This window comes from Bactrocera latifrons, unplaced genomic scaffold, assembly GCF_001853355.1.
Source record: "Bactrocera latifrons isolate USDA-ARS-PBARC rearing strain unplaced genomic scaffold, ASM185335v1 scaffold_1038, whole genome shotgun sequence".
NCBI lineage: Eukaryota > Metazoa > Arthropoda > Insecta > Diptera > Tephritidae > Bactrocera > Bactrocera latifrons.
The window spans coordinates 42,659-48,896 of record NW_017534451.1 but is presented as its reverse complement, the minus strand read 5'-3'; the positions used below and the strand labels follow the sequence as shown (position 1 = coordinate 48,896).

Here is a 6,238-nt window from a genome sequence, read left to right as displayed (position 1 = left end):
GTTTGTTCACCTCACCATTTTTTTTAACTCTTAGAACTAATGGAGATGGGTATGGAGTTATATATGTATGTTGAAATATATAAATGAAAAAAGTCCATTTGCCTGTGCAAGTTTTCACTTTAGTAAAAAATAAGATATATATATTGATGAAACTTGATAGATGTACATATATTGTAGGTGAGCAAAATGGGACCACTATATAAATAAAATAAAAGGCAAAATTTGTAGAGAAAATCGTAGTGCCTGTGGTTTGAAATGTTGGTTTGGGCCCTTTAATAGCTTTATTTTGCATATTTCAAGTCTACTATAGCTTGGTTGATAAAAACCTACACAGGATAAATATTTTCTAAAAACATTTTATGACATTCTGCATTTTAATCCAAACCTTTTGCTATTGTCGGGTAAGAATTCATTACACTCTCATACAATTTTTGATTCTTGCAGGCAAAAAACTAGTCCAACTACCTTTTGATGCCGTGAATTGAGGTGAAGCTTCTCCCACCCAAAAAAATTTTGCAGATAACAAACAAGAAATAGTCTGGAAAGGTGTGAAGATTGGAGAATATGGTGGGTGCGGTAGCCATTCAAGCTGCAAAAATTTTTGGGGAGTCGTAAAACTTGTATAAGATCTGTCGTTATCCTAGCGAAACTATTCGCTCTGTAAGAACATTAGGGATCAATATACCAAGCTTAGGAATTAAACCAAAAGCCATTTGGCTTCAAAAGTTCTTTCAGGACGAGGTGCACCTTCAAGATCGAAATTGCCAGAATGAAATTTTGCAAACCCACACACATGTCTGCACCATATAGCAGGACGGGAATGATGAGGGACTTGTAGAGTTTATTCTTTGTACGTCGCGGGAGAACTTTACTTCTCAAGTGCCTACTCAGTCCAAAACGGCACCTGTTGGCAAGGGTTATTCTGTGTTGGATTTAGAGGCCGATGTTGTTAATGCTGGTTCCAAGATAGAGGAAATTATGTAAGACTTCAAAATTGTGACTGTCAAAAGTGACGTGTTTTCGAAACGCTAATGCACTGACTATTTTTTTGATAACAGGAGATATTTCGTACACACATACATTTCACTTCCTTCTCTAGTCTGAATAAATCGGAACTAACGGCGAAGTTGTTGAGGCCATTGATATCAATATCATCGAAGTTCGCCAACAGCTGTGCACTCATAGAATATTGTACACGGATAAGATCCAACCAGTTTATTGACGGTTGTCTTCAGTCTTTCACACACAACGCTCGATAGTAGCTTATATGCGATATTAATGGGGCGTATCCCACGGTAATTGTCTTAGATTGTGTGGTCCTCCACACGGTCGGTTGACGGTCCTGTTCAATCTTTTCCATAATTTCGTCGACTGTTTCAACGGAAGGTCGAGAGCGAGATGCACTTTCACATCGAAATTTCCAGAACGGAAGCGACCGAACCCTTTTTGTGATACAGTTTTGTCTCCGTAAAATTGAAAAATTTCATTGTTGGCTTGCCACGAACGCCACGTCCCTTTTTTATGCAAAATTTTATTTTCATTATTCATTTTCATTATTTTCACCCATTTTTGAACAGGTATAATCTTGTTCAACATTTAATTTTTTTTTAGTTAAATGAAGCTTAATATCTCACCTTACCAACACTATATGTTATGGCACAATGTGATAAGTATGGATGATAATGGAATACGACTGCAACAAAATCTATTGACAAAAGACTACCGACTACCCCATAGAAGGATCTCAGAAGATCTGATTTCAAAATTGTATTATGGGCTTGGTACCGCCCTATTTTTTTTTTTTAGATCTACATTTCAACCAAATTTCGTGCACTACGTTATCCGTACATTTGTATGTTTCGAAATTGGAGAATCTAATATAAGAATTTCACACTTTCATTTGGCTTTATAATCGTTAAGCGGTATTTTTTTTATTGAATTTTCAATTGTTCATAAAATGTTTTTTGATGACTCATGCCCAGCTCTTGACCGATGCTACAGTTGTTACTATGCCGGTCTCTTTCGACCAATTCAGCGATTTTATCGCAATTTTCGACGACAGGCCTTTCGGAGCGCGGCGCATCTTCGACCACCACTACACTAGAACGAAACGTTGAAACCATTGTTGTGCGGTAGAAATGGAAACTGTATCGGGTTCATAAACTGCACAAACTTTATTCGAGGCTTGAGATGCATTTTTGCCTTTATCGTAGTAGTACTGTAAAATATGCCGTATTTTCTCTTTATTTTGCTCCATGTTTGCGACGCTATAACTCACGAACGACTTAAAAGAAACGACAATCAATCAAACACGTGTTAGCGCGTGAAATGAGCTTTCCAAAAAGGAATAGCATGACCCGATGCGACGAATACAATTAAACTTACGCGCTCTCTGCGCCAATAATATTTATTTTAACAAAGTTAACGTATATATTGGATATAAAAAATGTTTACCAGAATTTCCACAGCTGTTGTAATTCAATTTGTAACCGAAACATCGGAATAAAAATTAATAAAATTTTTAAACCAAAGGTTCTTAATTAAAAAATTTTTGTGTATATATAATTTTAGCCAATTATCTTGTATTTGATATGAATGTCACGGACATGTAGAAACATGTAATAAGGAAACGAAGTGAGTCTACGAAAAAATATAATTTAATAAGTCTACGATATAAAATCTTGTGTATATAATAGGAAGTCGTGTTAGTTACACCAGGCTGAACCGATTTGGCTGAAAATTGGTGAAGAGGTAGCTTAGAACAAGAGTAAGGACGTAGGATACTTTTTATGTTTTTATGTTAAAATTGAATACAATTCATAAATACAAAAATTATATTTTAAATCATAAGCATTTGATCTAAATTCATGTAAGAATCGTTTGAAAATGATTAGTTCACCAAAAATGCCATGTCTTCTTAACTAGTAGTCATAAACTTAATAATAGAAATCATATAGATGGTATTAGTAGTACTTACGATGTATCAGACACATTAAAACGTGGACGGGTCCTCTAGTAATTTAATAAAATAACGAGTAAGATTGTAATTAATCGCATGAGTATTGAAGTTTGGTAAACAACTGAAATTATTTCCTGGCTTTTTTTCTTGCATAAAGCAAGTTCATCGAACCATTTATTTTAGTTTTCTTTGGTAATATTAGCCTTTTGCATGCTTCTACAATAAATAATAATATAAGTAAATGAAAATTTACGATTTAGTATAGGTAAGGCCGTAAGGTAGATCCTCGTACAAAAGGCAATTCAATATTCCACTTGGACAGCTGTGAAAGTTAATATTTTGTGATTTCCAAAATTTATTGGCATCTAGTAAATCAGCAAACTATTATAGATCGAAAAAGCGTATTGAACAAAAAGCTACTTCGCTATTTTCGTCGAATGTGTATCTGCCGAAATGTTTTGTTCTTAGTGTGACGAAATTTTACAGTTTAGGAGTGACTAAATGATTCCACCTCTCCTTCCACTTGCCAATTTGCATGCAAAGAACAAGTAATTGAGAAAACCTCTTGCATTCCATTCGTAACCAGAAAAATCTCATATCGCATCTATAAGTTTCTGTTGTTGATTAGCGCTTGCAAAATTCACGGGTAAAGTCAATATAGAGGCTTTCAGTTAGTTCTGATAAACTGTCGATTGCCCGAATTTTCCTCTAATTCAGCAAACGGAGTAAATGATATAAAGTAAAAAAAATTGTTAAAGAAGATCATCAACGTACGGAGTTCTCCGGAAGTGTTATAAGAACTGTTTTCCATCGTACGAAATTGCTTGGAAAAGAGGTCCGAATCGGAACAGAGGCACAATATAGTTTGAAGCCGATACGAATTGGTTTCCCTTTTATAAACATTTTGCAGTAGTGAATACCGAAATATGGAATCATATGCTCATCAATCGAAAAATGAGTAGAGTAGGTTTGGCAAATCGTTTTTAGACTGCTGCTCATCAGATGCAGTATCGATTTTATTGTCTGAAAAGAGTGTCGAGCCATAGATTATTTTATCGTAATAGGAATCTCCTTTAAASTCATAATATCAATTCAAGCTGAGTATTATAGCACTATTTCTGGAAAACCTTGTTTGAGAACAATTGTTTCTAATGGATGTCACTCGCGCGTTGTGGTTTGCTGGAACGAATTCTTTAATAGACTAGACGGTCATAGAATTCTCGACATTACGGAGAGTAAAATTTGGATATTCGACCAAAACCTCATGCACATTCCGTTGCTTTCTATGACTGCTTTAGTAAACGTACTATGCAAAGCATATGTGCAATGCATAGTTTTCGGAAGGCCATTGCACTAACGAAGTATGAAATTCGTGAATGCATGAATGAATTTGCATGCATTGAACTGAAAATTTAAAATGGAATGTTCGCTGATGAAAAATTTATTTTAATATGTATATTATTTATTACATTTTAATTTATTTACTAGTTATTTTTATTATTATTTGGACAATGCATGGGACCAAATAAATGCTTTACATATTTTAGCTAAGCAGGGTTGTAATGCATAAATGCTTTGCATATTGCTTTTACTCAAGCATCCTATGTCTTCTGCATCTGTTTCGGAGCCCTCTTTAACAATCCAGCTGAAATATTCCATTAGTCGGTTGTGTAGTTCACTAACCCTGAATCACCCAATTCTGTTCACCACGCTAGCTTCGCTATTGTCCGTTACAACCTTGGATGCGTTTGGGTTGGTTTGGTTGGATGCGAATTTGGAGTAAAAATTGTACTTTGCCAAATATTTTCACTTTTATTGAAAATTCACTTTACGAAGATTGCCACTAAATTCATAAAATTCCACTTCTGTCACGAAATGTTTTATTGTTTTGAAAAATGAAACGGTTAAATAATATTTAAATCTTAACAATTTGCACAAACCACATACTACATAAATATTATTTKTCAGTAATCAATAGGTTAAAATATTCGCTTTAACTTCCTACTTTACCATTTCTATACCCTGAACATGATATGTTAAGTTTGCACACAAAGTTTGAAACACCCAGAAAGAAACTTCGGAACTGAGTCGATTTAGCCCTGTCCTGTCTGTCTGTGTATATACGCGTACTAGTCCCTACTTTTTTGAGTTATCAATCTGAAAATTTTTACGCCACCTTTCCTCTATCAATATGAGAGCACTATATACGTAGATACAAACTGTTCAATCAAAATCATGTCCAAATACCATATAGAAAACTTTTTTATATGACGAAATAACTTCGAAATTTTGCATGGATTCTTAGATCCGACGGCCATAGCATTTAGTCGCTATACAAACTCATTTATTTAAATGTAGTCCTTGAATAGAAAACTTTTGCATAATACGATCTTTACGAAGCGTGGCTTCTTGTTTCTAACTCACATGTTAAATAAGATTTTTCTATATTTTTCCAGTTCTTTTACTTTTTTGTGTGTATACTCTCGCAACATGTTAGTACATAGTTATGTTCCCCCCACGGTTGTTTGTATCACCTAATAAAAATCCGAGATAAATATATCGTTATATGTACATACCAGAGACCTGCATTGAATATGATCGATTCGGTTTGATCAGCCTCGCTCAAAACGGTTACAACTCAACACAGGGGTTCGCTACAAAATTGTTCGATCGAGTTTCGTGCTCTAAACGAACGAGTTCGATCAGTTGGTTTGATTGCTCTGCTTACTGATTCAAACGTATTTCTTGGTTCCGGTATGATGATTCTTAATTCAGTGAACAATTTACGGCTCATACATATAGTAAGAGCTTTTATGGACAATCCCACCTCTTGTTACATTCACTCACTTAAATCTTCTACTGGAATTACAACAGATGTGCTCCAAATTGCAAACAGAATCACCAATGCAATGATTAAAAACGCACCTCTGGTACTAAAAAGCCGTTTAATTAATTTATATAATTTAATCGTCAAGACTGGTGTGTTTCCCTACTCTTGAAAAAATCAACGTCATTTGTATTTCAAAAAATATTAATAAGAAAGATGACTACAAAAATTACCTTCCTATCTCGTTTTTATCATGTTTAAGGGGGTATTCTGGTTTAGAAGCCCAAATTTTAGGTATTTTTTTACGCCTTAAAAAAAATCAAAAACTATTTTGACTATCCATTTTTTTACATGCTTTTTATTGATTTTCTAAGTATACAAAACATAAATAATATGAGAAAAAAAGAATTAAATTAAAAAAAACTGCTGGTGTGCAGGATATAAATTGTTTC

General features: G+C 34.2%; 1 protein-coding gene across 1 annotated transcript in view; it reads left to right on the top strand.

The window, feature by feature from the left end:
* Positions 1–444: 444 nt before the first annotated feature.
* Positions 445–6,238, top strand: part of LOC108968821 (cAMP-dependent protein kinase catalytic subunit) — a gene marked incomplete at its 5' end in the record, with an annotated part of 22,794 nt that continues 17,000 nt past the window's right edge. The window contains 1 exon segment of the mRNA XM_018933112.1: positions 445–567.